Below are 15,585 nucleotides of genomic sequence, written 5' to 3' on the forward strand. Positions count from 1 at the left end.
ATAAGTTAACTAATAAGAGTTTAAATAAAACTGGAAACATAAAAAAAATAAAGATTTTGGGAGGATAAAAAAATAAAAACTAAAAACTAATTCTCAGTGGCAGATTAATTTTATTTTTATGAGTGTATCATACTTAGCCTGTGCCCATTGTGGTACCCAAAAGATCGTCCTCCTACCCCAACTATTATTTGCAGCGTTTTTTCCCTTGTGCATTTGATCTTTGAAAGGGATGACATAGTCAAGGATGGGAACTGAAAATGTTATACCAACTTAAACAGTTACCATAGATGTGCCAGCATGTTTCAGCTTATCCTTGCCAAAATAGAGTAGAAATCTTTTTAAAATGCCAAATATAGCAAAATGATGTTGCTAAATTAGTATTAGACAAAAGTTCTGAATTTTAACTTGGAGGCCCTTGATTACTGATGTGAAATTTTTAGTTTAGCCTTTTCTGTTTTTTTTTGTTTGTTTGTTTGTTTTTTGGGTTTTTTTGGTCTAGCTTTTTATTAAACATTCATATCACTAACAACAATTTCTTTGTATGCATACTCATGCTGTTTTGTTTTGTTTTGTTTTAAGAAATATGGGTAAGACAGATTAACAGAGTCACCAGTATAATTCATACAACCCACCATTGGTCCTTAGTGTGTAAGTTTTGGTATATGAGACTTGTAGAACTTGAAAGAATAAGTCAGGCATGTAGGTCAGTTGATTAAAGCCTGCCCACTTTGGCTTTGAAAGCCACTTCTTCAGAGCCACTTTATAGAATGTGCTCCCAGCCCAAGCATAAATCATCTCGTTGCTTCACCTCTTCTGTCCACTAGATCTCTAACTAAAATTCTTTCCTTGGTATATTCTATTTCCTTTCCTGCTATCTTTCCCTTTACTTACCCTGTAGTGTTAACATTGGCTTTAAGCTGCCCTCTGTTCATAGAGCCCTCCACTCTGCTATTGCCACAAAATCTTTACTTAACTCTGATCAACGTTTCAAAACTATCCCGATTTCCCTCCAAATTAAAGCACTTATTTCCTTAGTAAATGCTGACCACAACTAGAAATTAGAGGAAAAGTCTGATTTTTCCCCACCAAGATATGAAGGACTAATAGTATTCACAAGAATACTTGACTTTTTAAGAAGGAATGTTTATTGAATGATCTTGGGCAACAATATGAAGAATTTGGAGGAAGATGAGGGGAGAGCTTGTAAACAGTATCTATCAATTTCAGCTCTTTTCAGTTTAGCTAAACAAACAGTTTAGCTGAACAACAGAAGCTTGATGTACAATCTAGGAGAAGTTGCAGACTGTAGCCTAAGTAAAGACTAGTGAGTGCATTTTAACCAAAAAGTTGTGGTAACCCATTTTGGAAATAATCATGAAAAGAATTTCCAAATAGACATTTATATATATATATTTTTTGGTAACATGGTGATAAAAAGGCAGTTAATTGCTTAAACTGAGCTGTGTAAATGATACTTTTATCTCTGAATATAGCAAGAACTGTCATAAACATCCTCCTTAAGGCCTCCATGACACATATCAAGTGAAAGTTTTTTGACTCATTGGATGAGGTAATTATTGAGTGGCTGGTTGGAATGTTTGCTACTGGCTACATAGCAGAATTATTACTTAGCTCTTAGTGCTGGCACTCGATTACTGTAATTAAAATAAGTAAATCTTGTTTAGATAATTGCAGAGCCAGGTCATGGGGAACCTGTTCAGCTTGCATTTTAGTATTAGCATGTGATCAGTCCTAATACATTTTGAGGAGATGAAATAGTCTTAAAGCAAATCCCAGATCACATGTTAATGGAATATCTTGGAAGAAATATCAGTGTCTAGTGGAGTCTGGACTGTTCTTGATAGATTAAATCTTCAGAGAGATAAGCATACTAAAAAGCAAAACAAAGAATAGCAACCTCTCTTTATTTTTAAACCAGATATAAATTAAGAATAAATCTGTACTTTTTAATTTCCTGTCCATTACTCCTCTCTATTTGGTTTCTTAGTCCAAAACTGCTCTTCTTAAAAATCAGTAAGAAGACTTCTCATTATCCCTGGGCCATTTTTTTTTAATCTCTTACTTGGTATGACTGCTTTTTCCTTGCAATTCTTTCTCATTTTTGCAATGCTGCTTCCTGATTTATCTGGTTGTTCAGCGTCCCTTTTACTGGCCATCTTTAAATGTTGGTGAATCTGGCATTTTGCCCTGTCATCATTTACTCACTAGAGGTTTTGTTTTGTTTTGTTTTTAAATTTTTCTTTTTATTTATTTGAGAGAGAGAGAGTGCAATCAGAAGTAGGCAGAGAGGCAGGTGGAGAGAGACAGGGAAGCGGGCTCCCTGCTGAGCAGAGAGCCCAGTGAGGGGCTTGATCCCAGGACCCTGAGATCAAGACCCGAGCCGAAGGCAGACGCATAACCCACTGAGCCACCCAGGCACCTCACTAGAGTTTTTAATTTCATCTACCTTTCGAGTCATTTTGGGAGGCATCTCCAAAACATATATGGAAATACTTGATGGGATATTCTGGGCTTTAGTTCTGGGGTAAAGTATAGTCATGTGTTTTGAAATAGCTCCTTAAATAACACTGGTGGATTCTGGTTAAGAACTCCATATAGTTTGATACTGTCTCATCTCTACTTCAGCTGAAAGTAACACCTGGATCATAATAATACATAATATTGGAGATGATTTTTTAATGTCAGGTACAGTGCTAATAAATTTTACTAAAATAGCTTAAGTAGGTGCCTGGGTGGCTCAGTCAGTTTAGTATCTGCCTTTGGCTCAGATCGTGATCCTGGGGTCCTGGGATCGAGTCCCATGTCAGAATCCCTGCTCTTTGGAGAGCCTGCTTCTCCCTCTTCCTCTGCCTGTCTTTCTTTCTGTCTCTCATGAATAAAGAAATAAAATCTTAAAAAAATAAAATAATTTAATTAGATTATTTTATTATTTTGATCAAGGTCACTATGTATTGTGGTGAACTTGTATTTGAATTTGTATAAAACTGATTTCAGACCTCCGGATAAACAAGAGTAGGCAAGCAGTGGACAAGTTAGAAAAGATCTACAGGATCTCTCAAGCACCAGGCTTTCCTCTTGTTTAAATTCCAGTACAGGCCTCCTGAAAGGAGTTAAATATTGTTGTTGTTGTTTTTTTAAACCTTTGCTTTCTTTCCCATGCTGTTGCTGCAAGCTGCTGTAAAGTGGTCTTTTATACCTATAATATTCCAGATAGTTGGAATGCTCCTTCAGCCTTCAAAACCTCATTGAAATATGACCTCTTTTCTAAGCTGTTGAGATCCTTAGTTCTCTGAAATTCTGTTACTCTTGGATATCTCATTCATGGTCTTGATCAAATTCTGCCCTGTAGGACAACATCTTTGCATTCCTCATTCATTTATTTAATGACCACCTATAAAGTAGCAGATGGTATTCTATTCCCTAAAAATCTGGATATGGATAAAACATGGTCTGTGTCATTAAGCTCCTAGTGACAGGGAAGGAATTAGGATCGAAGTTTGTTTGTGTTTTTTACAGCATAATGCAGAATGATAAATTACTCTTAACCCCACAGCAAGTGTACTTGTTCAGTTGTTGAAACCTGTCAGAGCAGGGGATCAAAAATAATACCATACCATTTTATTTTAACAAAACATTAGCCAGTCTGTTTATGTAAGGCCTTTTCTTTGATTGTATGTTTGCTCAGAGGCATTCCATGTCATTTTAATAAAGCTATACCTATAATATTTATTTTTTAAAATTTTATTTATTTGAGAGAGAGAGAGAGGGAGGGAGCATGAGAGGGGACAAGGCCAGAGGAAGAAGGAGACTCCGTGCAGAGCTGGGAGCCCCATGTGGGACTTGATCCCCAGACTCCAGGATCATTACCTGAGCCGAAGGCCGTGGCTTAACCAACTGAACCACTCAGGAGCTCCCCCTACCCCAATAATATTTGTTGCCGGTGACTTCCAGTTTCAGTTTTTTTGAGAAAAGCAAAAAGCCTTGATACTTTGTGATAGTTTGTGTAGGCGCCTTGATTTTTTTTTTAGTTTTATCTCCAGTTAAAACTGTTCTCAGTTGCCTATTTGCTCTTAGTAGATATCTTTTATTTCTCTAAAAATAATTGTATCCTCCTTACTCTTAAAATTATTTATCCTCCTATGCTTCCTTTTTTTCTTCATAAGTGCTAAACCACAGGTTTTGAGCTTCTGCCTTTCTAAAAAGCCACTCCACATGTAAGCATTATTTAACTGTTCACTGGTTTTCTTGGTTAGTTCCTATGTTTATCTCAGTGAATTGCAGCTTGCTCTGTGAAGTCTTCCTTGATTCTTCAAGCTATACTTCAAGCTATATATACTTTATGTATGCCGACTGTATTTTTTGTTTAACTATAGCTTGTTTCTCAATGAAATTAAACTTTCGAGGGCAAAATGTCCCCAGTTCCAACATTAGCAGCTATTAATAAATAATCATAAAATGAAATTTTTTGTGTCTGTATTTTCTGTCGATTGTAATAGTGTATCAGAGGATAGCTGTTGGGATGCAGAAGCTATAGGATGTTGGGAGATGATTTATCTGAATGAAACTTTGAATCCTCCTTGGCAGGTTTTTTCAAATTGGATCATGATATGAATTTAGTGAGCCATTTTAAAAAATGAAAAATAAAAATGATTTGAAAATGAGTGTATTTTGCTTAACATGAGTGTTATTTCATTGAATTTTTAAGTTTGTATGCACATACATTTGTACAATACAGATAAGTATACTTGTATGTATGTGTATGCTGGGTTTTCATGGAAAATGTGTGTAGAGGCAGCTTCTCTATTTTCTGTAAATTGTGGTAATAAAAGTTTGAAAACAGCTGCCTCCATGGATAATCCATGGAGAATCCCAGAGACTTCATGTAGAAGCAGATTTACATGAAGAGCAGAACCCCAAGGTTGGGGATTGCAACAGGGTTTTTATGGTTCTTGCTCTACCACTGACCTTGATGTGCTCTTGGCATAGTCAGTTAACTTCTTTTTGGCTTCATTTTCTAATGTTTAAGTGGTTTGATTTGTGTCTCTAAGGACTATTCTAGTTCTAATGTTCTGAGACTACATAATTAGCAAATGATGTTGATAATAAAACCACATTATGTGTGTTCCTTACACAGTTTGTGTAGTGAAGTAGGTTTTTCCAAGCCACTAATTGATAAAACTGAGGAGCATCTGTGCTTAAGTGTTTATATGCTGTATAGAAATGAAAAATCCTCAAGGTTTAAGCTGTGTATTCTCTACTTAACAATAACTAAGACAGTACTGTTACTTATATTAGGTGCTAAAACGATGTATGATTAAGGAAAAATAATTTATAAGAACTACACAGTATAATATCTCAAAGTATGCTTCATATGTTAGATGTTACTAAATATTTTAGGGGTTTGGGGGTAATAGTCTAAGGCTGCAAAGTTGAGGAGCTGCTGGGTAGAACAGTCTCTTTAATTATAGGACCTCTGAGAGCCTTTATAATCCCAATAACCTAAAGGAACCTTACCTTAACTGTTACAAATAATTATTGATGTGACTTTCTTCAGAACCTTGTGAACAAACTTTTCATGAATGTTTTCTTCTTAGACTTGAAATGTAATAATTTTCAATGATGATGGGATATGCATGACTTTCATGGGCTAGGCTTCAAAGAGGACATGGGTTATTTTAACTTGTATCTAATGTTAAAGTAAGGGGGTAATATAACAAACTCAGTTACTCTTATTTTAGAATTTTCTTCAAGTATTTAACATCTTTAAATATTATAATATTTTGTTTTAACAAGGACAGAAAAAATATTAAATCCAGTTATTTCTCTTAAGGTCTGTTAAAATGAGGGACAGTGACTTTGTTCTGAACATTTATAGTGCATTTCATTTAACAGATCTTAAAATATTAGTTATAAAGGAATACAAAATACTACATGTTTTATTCATGTAAACAAATATAATGTTAGTGATAAAGAAATATAAAGAAATATAAAGTGATAAAGAAATATAAAATGATGCAGATAGGCATTCTGTTTATATTTTATTGGATAATTTTGTTTTCTTAAGTTAGGATATAGAATTCTGAATTGTGTTATTCTTACATTTTTCTTAAATAATACAGTGTATTCTGACAATCAAGCTTATTAATTCAGAGCGTTTCCATTTTTAACCACTTGGTTTGTCTGTATCTGAGAGGCCTATTAGTCTTTTACCGTGGATGGTCTGTTAACTCACTGTTTCTAAGTTGATGTCTTGTGCATTTTTAAGTTTCGTTGCTATTTTTATTCTTCTATCATATGAGACTTTAAAATAAACCAAGGTAAAGTTTATAAATGAGAGAATTAGTAGAATCTAAGGACACACAGCAAAAACTTAACACTGAGTTTCTAGTTTTCTCCTTAGATTAATTAATATACAATAATTTGTATTTCGATGACGTTTATTGCATTAATATTCTTTTTTTTTTCCAAAGATTTTATTTATTTATTTGACAGACAGAGATCACAAGTAGGCAGAGATGCAGGCAGAGAGAGAGAGGAGGAAGCAGGCTCCCCACGGAGCAGAGAGCCCGATGTGGGGCTCGATCCCAGGACCCCAGGATCACGACCTGAGCCGAAGGCAGAGGCTTTAACCCACTGAGCCATCCAGGCGCCCCTATTGCATTAATATTCTTAAAAATGTATTTTTTAAATCTTGTGTAGTTTGTTTTTAATTTTTTGTCTTACTGAAATGAGACTTTTAGTTTTTTGTACTTGCATTTGCTTGTCTTGCTTGTTAATATTATTTGATTAAATTTTACTACAAATAATGGAATCCTAAAATAACAGTGTATGACAGGTTAGAAATTTATTCTTCCTCTATTTCAGAATCCAGAGTTGAATAGTTTTGGATTGAAGTGATGTCTTTGCTTTAAGTTTTCAGTGTTCCCCAGGTACTTCCTTGTTTGTTGCTTCACTAGGCATGTTCTCTGCCCAGTATATTTCATGGTCTAAGGTAGTTAATTCAGCTCCGAGCATCATGGTTACATTTCAGCCAGCAGGAACAAGGAAGGAAAAAGAGGAGTGCATTACCCTTAGAGAACCATTCAAGAAGCTACGACATGACTTGGACTCTGGAGCCAGATTCAAAACTGTCTTAAATTCAAATCCTCCTCACTTTAGGGAAAAAATACTATTGTGGTGGATTTGAGCGGCTAGGTTAGCATGAGAAGGAATTACACCAAATATAGATACCAACTTTCCCTATTTGGATATTCTGCTCAGGGCCCTGTGGCAGCAGCCATTCACAACAGACAGTTGGTATGGTGGTGTGCAGCTAAGAACTGTACGTATGTTAGGTTAGGGTAGGTGAAGCAAGATACCCTATTTAGGAAAGTTGAAGTCACCTAGGTTTTTAGGTCAAATTTTCTTCCATCTTAGGAATATTGGGAGTACTACCTACGTCCAACCTACCCTTCAAAATGTAGCTTTTATTTTACTGGGAAACTTTTCATTGGTCCATAACAGTCTTGTGTTTCTTGCCTCTTCTATGTGCTTTAGTACCTTATGCTTATCTTCCTTATACCTTGTTAGAATGAAATGGTAAATTGTAGCCTTCTCCCACCCAGATAGAGGACATGTGTCTGGGTATGTGTATAGATTTGTATGGGGGTATGTATGGTGGAGGGGTAAGAATGAATTTCTTGTTTTTAAATCTTCATAACATAAGCCTCTACTATAGTGCATTGTACATAGGAACTAATTGTGTGTACTTGTACATAAATTTGCATCTATTTTTGTTAGTCCATCCATGCCTATTCTAAGATTTATATCCATCTTTTAAAAGTTGGCTTTTGGGGGCGCCTGGGTGGCTCATTGTTCGGGCGATTGCCTTTGGCTCGGGTCGTGGTCCTGGGGTCCTGGAGTCCTGGGACCGAGTCCCACGTTGGACTCCCTTCTCAGCAGGGAGTCTGCTTCTCCTGCTGATCTCTCTTCTCTCATGCTTGCTTTCTCCCTCTCTCAAATAAATAAATAAAAATTATTAAAAAAAAAAGTTGGCTTTTAAAACTGATAAAGTACAGCTTAAAGTTAAGTGAATTTAATTCTTCTAATTCTGTATTGATGTAAAATCTTTGACTTTTAATTTGAAAGGGGTGTTAAATTTAAAATGTTTTTATCTTAATTCATCCTGTTTCTTCTTACCTTTTCGTGTATTATTAATCTCAGTAAATATTTTCACAGAGAAAGTACTTTTTATTGAGTATTTACTGTGCACCAGGCACTGTGCTTAGGTTTCACATGTATTATTTAGTTTATCAGTTCATGTATTATGTTTAATTTGATATGTGAAGAAACATTAAAGTTCAAGTATGTTGTTTGCTGTAATCATGCTATAAAGGTAAGATTCTCATCCAGAAAGCCTGAAGTTAAATGCTGTACTAATAACCACTGGACAATTGCTTCTGCTAGTTGTACAAAACAAATTTCTATAAGTCATTTTAAGAGTTTTCTGTCTCAGGACGCCTGGGTTGCTCAGTCGGTTAAGCATCTGCCTTCAGCTCAGGTCATGATCCCAAGGTCCTAGGGTCGAGTTCCATGTCGGGCTCCTTGCTTGGTGGGGAGCCTGCTTCTCCCTCTGCCTCATGCTTCCCTGCTTGTGCTCTCTGTCACTCTCTCTGATAAATAAATAAATAAAATCTTAAAAAAAAAAAGTTTTTCTGTCTCATCCCCCCATTAAGCCCTAAATATGTTTAAATTCATTTTTTTGGTTTTGTTTTGTTTTAAAGCCTTCCTCTCTTAGTATGCTTGCCAGTGGTTCTCTACCATTGCCTACAGAGCAGAATCACTAGTGATTCCCAAGCCTTGGCCCTGGAGACTGATTTAGTAGCTGTGAGGCTGAAACTCATACATAGTATTTTATCTGAATAAATTGCACTGATTCAGACTTCTGTTTTCTGTCTAATGAGTTCTTTTCTGTACCTTTCTTTATTTTGCCAGTTTTTATTTATCTTTCAAGTTCTTGTTTGGTTGTCACCTCTTTCTGGAAATCTTTAACTCCCATCTGATTTAGAAGTTACTCTTCTGTGTTTTCTAGCATCTTAAATATAGCTAACTACAGAGCTCATAGCATGTGCTTACTTATTTGTCTCCCCTACTCTGTCTTATTTTGCCCTTTTAATCCCTTGTGCCTGGTACATAGTAGATTTTTAAAAAGTATTTACAGAATTATATTTCCTGCAAAGCACTAAGTAATATTTCACATCGCTTTTTGAGGATATTTTATAGTCAGAATTTGGCACTGTTGGGGCACCTAGGTGGCTCAGTCGGTTAAGTGTCTGCCTTTGGCTTGGGTCATGATCCCAGGGTCCTGGGCTCTCACTGTCTCACTGTTAAGCGGGGAGTCTGCTTCTCCTTCTCCCTCTGCTGCACTCTCTCTCAGTCTTGTGCACTCTTTCTCTCTCTCAAATAAATAAAATCATCAAAAGAAGAATTTGACACTGTTTTCGGTTTTCAGTGTGATCTTAAAGTCTTTATCAGGGCAAGTAAAAGAAAAATTATTACAAGAAGAAATTATTAGTCAAATGGTTATGGATTTCTTATCTCCATAATAATAAAAATTATTACAAGAAGAAATTATTAGTCAAATAGTTATGGATTTCTTATCTCATGATCTTAATCATGATAAGGATGTTTAAATATGTGGGACCAAAATAATAACTTACCTTGTTTTTAGATGGCTAAAAATTAACTTGCTAGAATTTTATTTCTATGTAATTTTATCTATATTGCATTATGCTTTCTGGTTATAATGAAGAAAATACACATTTGGTTTTAGAAAGATTTGAAGATAGAAAATATTGGTATAAGGGAAAGAAAGCCTGAGTCCAAATCACAACTTTGAGGTTCCTTTCTAGGTCACCAATGAAAGCATCCCTCCTTTCTTTAAGAAGTTGTAGGGATTAAAGCCTCCATAACTAACATTTAGTCTTCCTTCATCACAATGTTGGGTTCTCTTATATATTGCCTTGTAGATTCTCATCCCTTTCTCAGCTACCCCACCAACCCTTCTACTGCTTTATCTAGATCTCCCATTGTATGTTCAACACAGTTACCTCATAGTAAATTCTTAACTGCTTCTTAGTACATTCCTTCTACCTCCTTTCCCTGAATGAAACTGGGACCTTGAAGAACCTTTTCTCCTACAGTTTGTAACCTTCTTTGGGGGAACTTTGTTCCTTCACCTCATGAGTTAGAGTTGGTGGGAGATGGTCTTAGTTACCTTCTTTATGGTTAAAATCTTCTGTCCCATTGCAGTCCTGTGAATTAGAAAGAAATAGAAATCATCTTAGTACAGAGTAACTCATTCTAAAAATTAAATGTCAAATTCTGAACTTTAGGGAAAAATATTAAGGTCTCTTTCCTTTGATTGGGCTCTTTAATTAAGTTTGAGTTTGACAGAAGTATTTTGATCTTACTTCCTTGATTCCAGGATATGATCTATGAGATATATAATCAGATTTGATTTGGGGGACGTAAGAAATAGTACAATAAAACTCTCAAAACTAGACCTGATAAATGAATTCACTTATGTCACAGGATACAAAATCATTGTACATAAATCTTTTGCATTGCTATACACTAATAATGGAACAACTGAAAATGAAATTAAAACAGTCCCATTTATAATAGCAGCAAAAATAATAAAATATCTAGGAAAAAACTTAACCAAAGAGTTGTTAAGTATCTGGAAACTAGAAAACACTGATGAAAGAAATTCACGATAATACAAATAAGTGGAAAGACATTTCATTTATGGGTTGGAAGAATAAATATGGTTAAAATGTCTGTACTGCCCAAAGCGGTCTATAAATTTTAATGCAATCCCTATCAAAATACCAATAGCATTTTTCATAGAACTAGAATAAAAAAATCCTAAAATTTGTGTGGAACCACAAAAAACCTCAAATAGTGACGTGACATCAGTCTTGAAAAAGAAAAAATAAAACTGGAGGTATTATAAGTCCAGATTTCAAGATATATTACAGAATGGTAGTAATTAAAACCATATGGTACTATCATAAAAATAGACACGTAGTTCAGTGGAATAGAACAGAAAGCCCAGAGATAAGCCCACAGTTATATGGTCAATCAGTCTTCAAAAAGGGGGAATGAATATACAATGGGAAAAAGTCTCTTCAACAAATTATGTTGGGAAAACTGCAACATGCAAAAGAATGAAACTGGATCACTTTCTTTCTCCATACACAAATATAAACTCAAAATGGTTTAAAGACCTAAATGTGAGACCTGAAGCCATACAAATCCTTGAAGAGAGCACAGGCAAGAATCTGTGATACTGGTCATAGCAACATTTTCCTAGTTATGTCTCCTGAGGCAAGGGAAGCAAAAGCAAAAATAAACTATTGGGACTACATCAAAATGAAAAGTTTCTGAACAGCAAAGGAAACAATCAATAAAACTAAAAGGCAAACCTGAATGGGAGAAGATATTTGTAAATGACATAAGTCAAAACCACAATGAGATATCACTACTTCACACCTATCAGAATGGGTAAAATCAAAAACACAAGAAACAACTGTTGGTGAAGATGTGGAGAAAGAGGAATCCTCATGCACTGTTGTAGGAATGCAGAGTGGTGCTGCCACTGCGAAAACAGTATAGACGTTCCTCAGAAAGTTAAAAATAGAATTACTCTGATTCAGTAATCACACACTGGATGTTTACCCCAAAATTACAAAACCAGTAATTCAAAAGAATACATGTACATGTACCCTTATGTTTATAGTGGTGTTATTAACTATGAAAGTAGCCCAAGTATATCCATCAATAGATGAATGGATAGAGAAGAATGAAGTGTGTGTGTGTGTGTACACACCATTCTTCATATTCTAATATTCCATTATATATTATTATACAATTACATGTTTATATATAATGAAATATTATTCAGCCATTAAAAGGAATGAAGCCCTGCCATTTGCAACAACATGGCTAGAGCTCGAAAGTATAATGCTAAGTGAAATGAGTCAGTCAGAGAAAGACCTATCATATGATCTCACTCACATGTGGGATTTAAAAAACAAATCAGCAAAGGGGAAAAAAGGCAAATCAAGAAATAGACCATTAGCTATAGAGAACAAACTGATGGTACAAGAGGGGAGGTAGGTGGGGGGATGAAGGAAATAGGATATGGGGATTAAAGAATACACTTATGATGAAAAAATAAAAAGATGCTGAAAAATTAGTATAGTAAATACACATTTCGACTATGAGAGATGTTCATTTTTAGAAACATTGATGAAGGAAATGTGTATCTCTGAATTAAAGAAATTGAGCAGTTCATGAAAAAAATTGTACTTTGCCGAGAACAGTTCAGAATAAGTCTAAATAACTTAGAAACAACTACTTGCATAAATGTGGAAGATGAGAGGTAGAGAAATGTGAGCCAAGTTAAACTGGATTCTGAAATTCTTTTTCTTGGCCAAATGATACTCAGTTTTTGTTGTGTTTACTTCTATAGAGATCACCCAGTTACTGTAGTTACGGTTTATATTCTAGATCAGTCTAAAGGAATATAAAATGTACAGAATAAGTTGTCAGATAGGATATTTATTTTCTTTTAATTTGAAGGTTACCTACTTCTGTCTGTATAACTCACCAATAATTTACTCTGACATTTTTTAAACCTCTGAGACTGTTGGTGAAGTTTCCTGAAATGTTCACCTTGATTGTAAGCAAAATAAGCTATCTTTTGTTGTTATAACCAACATTCAGGGGCATCACATATGAATTGAATCTTAAAGCTTCAGTTTTAATGTGAGTTGTCTAGGAGTGGATGGAAGTTAACTAATTTAGATATCTCCTCCCTGACATGTTAAAAATTGACCAGACCTAAGTTTTAGTTCAGAGTATGCAAGCTATTACTTCATGTAGTGAATGACAGGAGTTTAAATGAAGATAGAGAAAAAAATTCCCTGGGGGGAAAAATCGTAAGTGAAAGTATAGTTAGGTGTTTTCTGATTTTTTTAGTGAGTATAAAAAAGCAGACAGTATTTTGACATTTTATAATAGTATAAGATACATGCTGTTTAAAGTTAAACAGTCTTAACCATTGTTCCCAAAACGAGAATTGCTCAAGAACAAAAAGCAAATAGTCTTAATCTTTAATAGGAGAAGCATGAGCCTAAATTCTCTAGGATCAGGTATATACTTTATTATACCCATCCATAATTTTCTGCTCCAGGCATCCATGGATTTATAGTTTGCCTTCAGCTTTTACCATGGTATCGAGTGCTTCCTCCACCTAAAATCCCAATTAGACAACACAGACCAGTCCTTCTGGCAGACCCTGGAGAGGTTAGAATATTTTAAGAAAAGTCAGCTCTATTCCATCTGATTTGAGGGCTGCTAAATCCCTTGAGTCCCAGACATACCCATATAGAGAATAGAGCAAGAGAAAATGAAAATGACCTGAACTTTGTTGTTCACGGTACTTTCTTAACTAGGCATTTGTTTGGTTGCTGTAAAGCTTTGACTTTTTCCAGAGCTCCTATAAAGTTAATGCAGCCAGTCTCTAGTTGTTTTTGATGTTTCTATGAGGGCTTGGAACTTCTTAAGTCTGTCATTTTGCTGATGTCACTCAAGAATGCTTTTAAAATTATAAAAAATTAAGTTAGTGAAGGAAATTTAGAGCACACAGAAATGTGGAAAGCTAAGAAAAAAAAAATCTTATCTCCAATTCTACTCTGTAGTAACCACTATTAACATTTTGGTGTGTTGCCTTTCAGGCTTTTTTCCCCCTTTGACATGTCATGCCTTTCATTTTACCCTGCTTCCTCTTGTTCTTCTACCCTGTAACACCAAAAAAAAGAAAAATTGTTTTTAAAGTTAATTAAAATAAGGTCTCTAAACATACTTTTAGTCAGTGCAGTATTAATTTTTGAATTTAGTATACTTTTACATTTGGCAGCCCAAAATATTTTTACAGGTATGCAAATTTTTCATTTATGCTTCTAAATGAAAATATTATAGATATTTTTCTTCTCTTTTTTTGTTTTAAATAAAACACAAGTCATATTTATTAGAATTGTCCAAGTCAGCAGTGGTGATCTTCTCACTCATCTTGCCATTCCTGGACCCAAAGCACTCTGTGGCTTCCGCAGTAGTCATGCCCTTTTTCACCTGGTCAAAGACTACATGCTTGCCATTCAGCCACTTGGTGTTGGCAGTGTGGATGAAAAACTGGGAAGTGTTTGTGTTGGTTCCAGCATTTGCCGTGGACAAGACGCTAAACCCTGTGCTTCAGGATGAAATTCTTGTCATCAGATTTCTCCCTGTAGATGGACTTCCTGCCAGTGCTATATGGCATGTGAAGTCACCACCCTGGCATAAATCCTGAAATAATCTGCGAAAGCAGGGACCTTTAGAACCAAGTCCTTTCTCTCCAGTGCTCAGGCCATGAAAGTTCTTGTTGTGTTTGTGTGTGTATGGTGTGTAATTCTTCCTCTTCTTATTTTTTATTATATTAGTCACCAGACAGTACATTATTAGTTCTTGATGCTGTATTCCAAGATCCATTGTCTGATGTCTTTGAAACTTTGTCTGCAAACAGCCTGGAGGAGATGCAGCCCATAGCAATGTTGAAAAACATGATGGGGTTGGGACGCCTGGGTGGCTCAGTTGGTTGGACGACTGCCTTCGGCTCAGGTCATGATCCTGGAGTCCCGGGATAGAGTCCCGCATCGGGCTCCCAGCTCCATGGGGAGTCTGCTTCTCTCTCTGACCTTCTCCTCGTTCATGCTCTCTCTCACTGTCTCTCTCTCAAGTAAATAAATAAAATCTTTAAAAAAAAATAAAAGAAAAAAAGAAAAACATGATGGGGTTGACTGTGGCTAGATAGTGAGTAGCAATAGGACAGTGGCGTCTGTAAGGCCTAGATATTTCTGATTATCCCCTACAGGCTTGGGTTTTATTGTAGTCTTTACTCTTTTATTCAGTATATAAGAGTTGAGAAAGAAGTAGGTATCAAAAATCTGTATTTTCCTTGGTCTTAGAAATTTCTGGAATTTTTACATTCAGAAAAAAGTGACATCCCCTCATTCAAAGGGGTAAGCCCTGACAACCTAGTATAGATCTTAACTTTCTTGGGAGCCAGTATAAAAAGAAAGAACTTAACCTGGACAGAAATAGTAATGCTGATATTGTGATATCAGTTATTTAGGCTATAGGTGTCTTTTAAACCAGCCGAACTATTAACAATAACTAGATTCTTTAATTGTGCTATATTAATTGATAATTGCAGTTTGATTTTTAATTTATTTAGTCTTATATTATGTAGATCTCGAAGCTATTTATGTTTTGGTAAAAATTATATATTTATATATAATTTATATATCATATGTTGTATTAAACTTGACATAAAGAGTTAAAGAAGAGTATGTGAATCTGAGCAGAAATTGTTTTTTGCCTTCTTCCATTCCTACCTCTTACCTCAGTCAGGAGCACTCTAAAAAGTAATTACCTATGACTTTTTTTGGGATTGGTTTATGGAAAGGTACCCTTTATAAT

At 35.2% G+C, this 15,585-nt stretch overlaps 1 protein-coding gene across 5 annotated transcripts in view; it reads left to right on the forward strand.

Annotated features, from left to right (window-relative positions):
• The window catches only part of SEPTIN7 (septin 7), a 110,435-nt gene that overhangs the window by 48,991 nt on the left and 45,859 nt on the right, over positions 1-15,585 (forward strand). The gene's annotated exons all lie outside the window — the stretch shown is intronic.

The sequence above is a fragment of the Mustela putorius genome, unplaced genomic scaffold, assembly GCF_011764305.1.
Source record: "Mustela putorius furo isolate JIRA1106 unplaced genomic scaffold, ASM1176430v1.1 tig00003845_pilon_pilon_pilon, whole genome shotgun sequence".
Taxonomy (NCBI): Eukaryota; Metazoa; Chordata; class Mammalia; order Carnivora; family Mustelidae; genus Mustela; species Mustela putorius.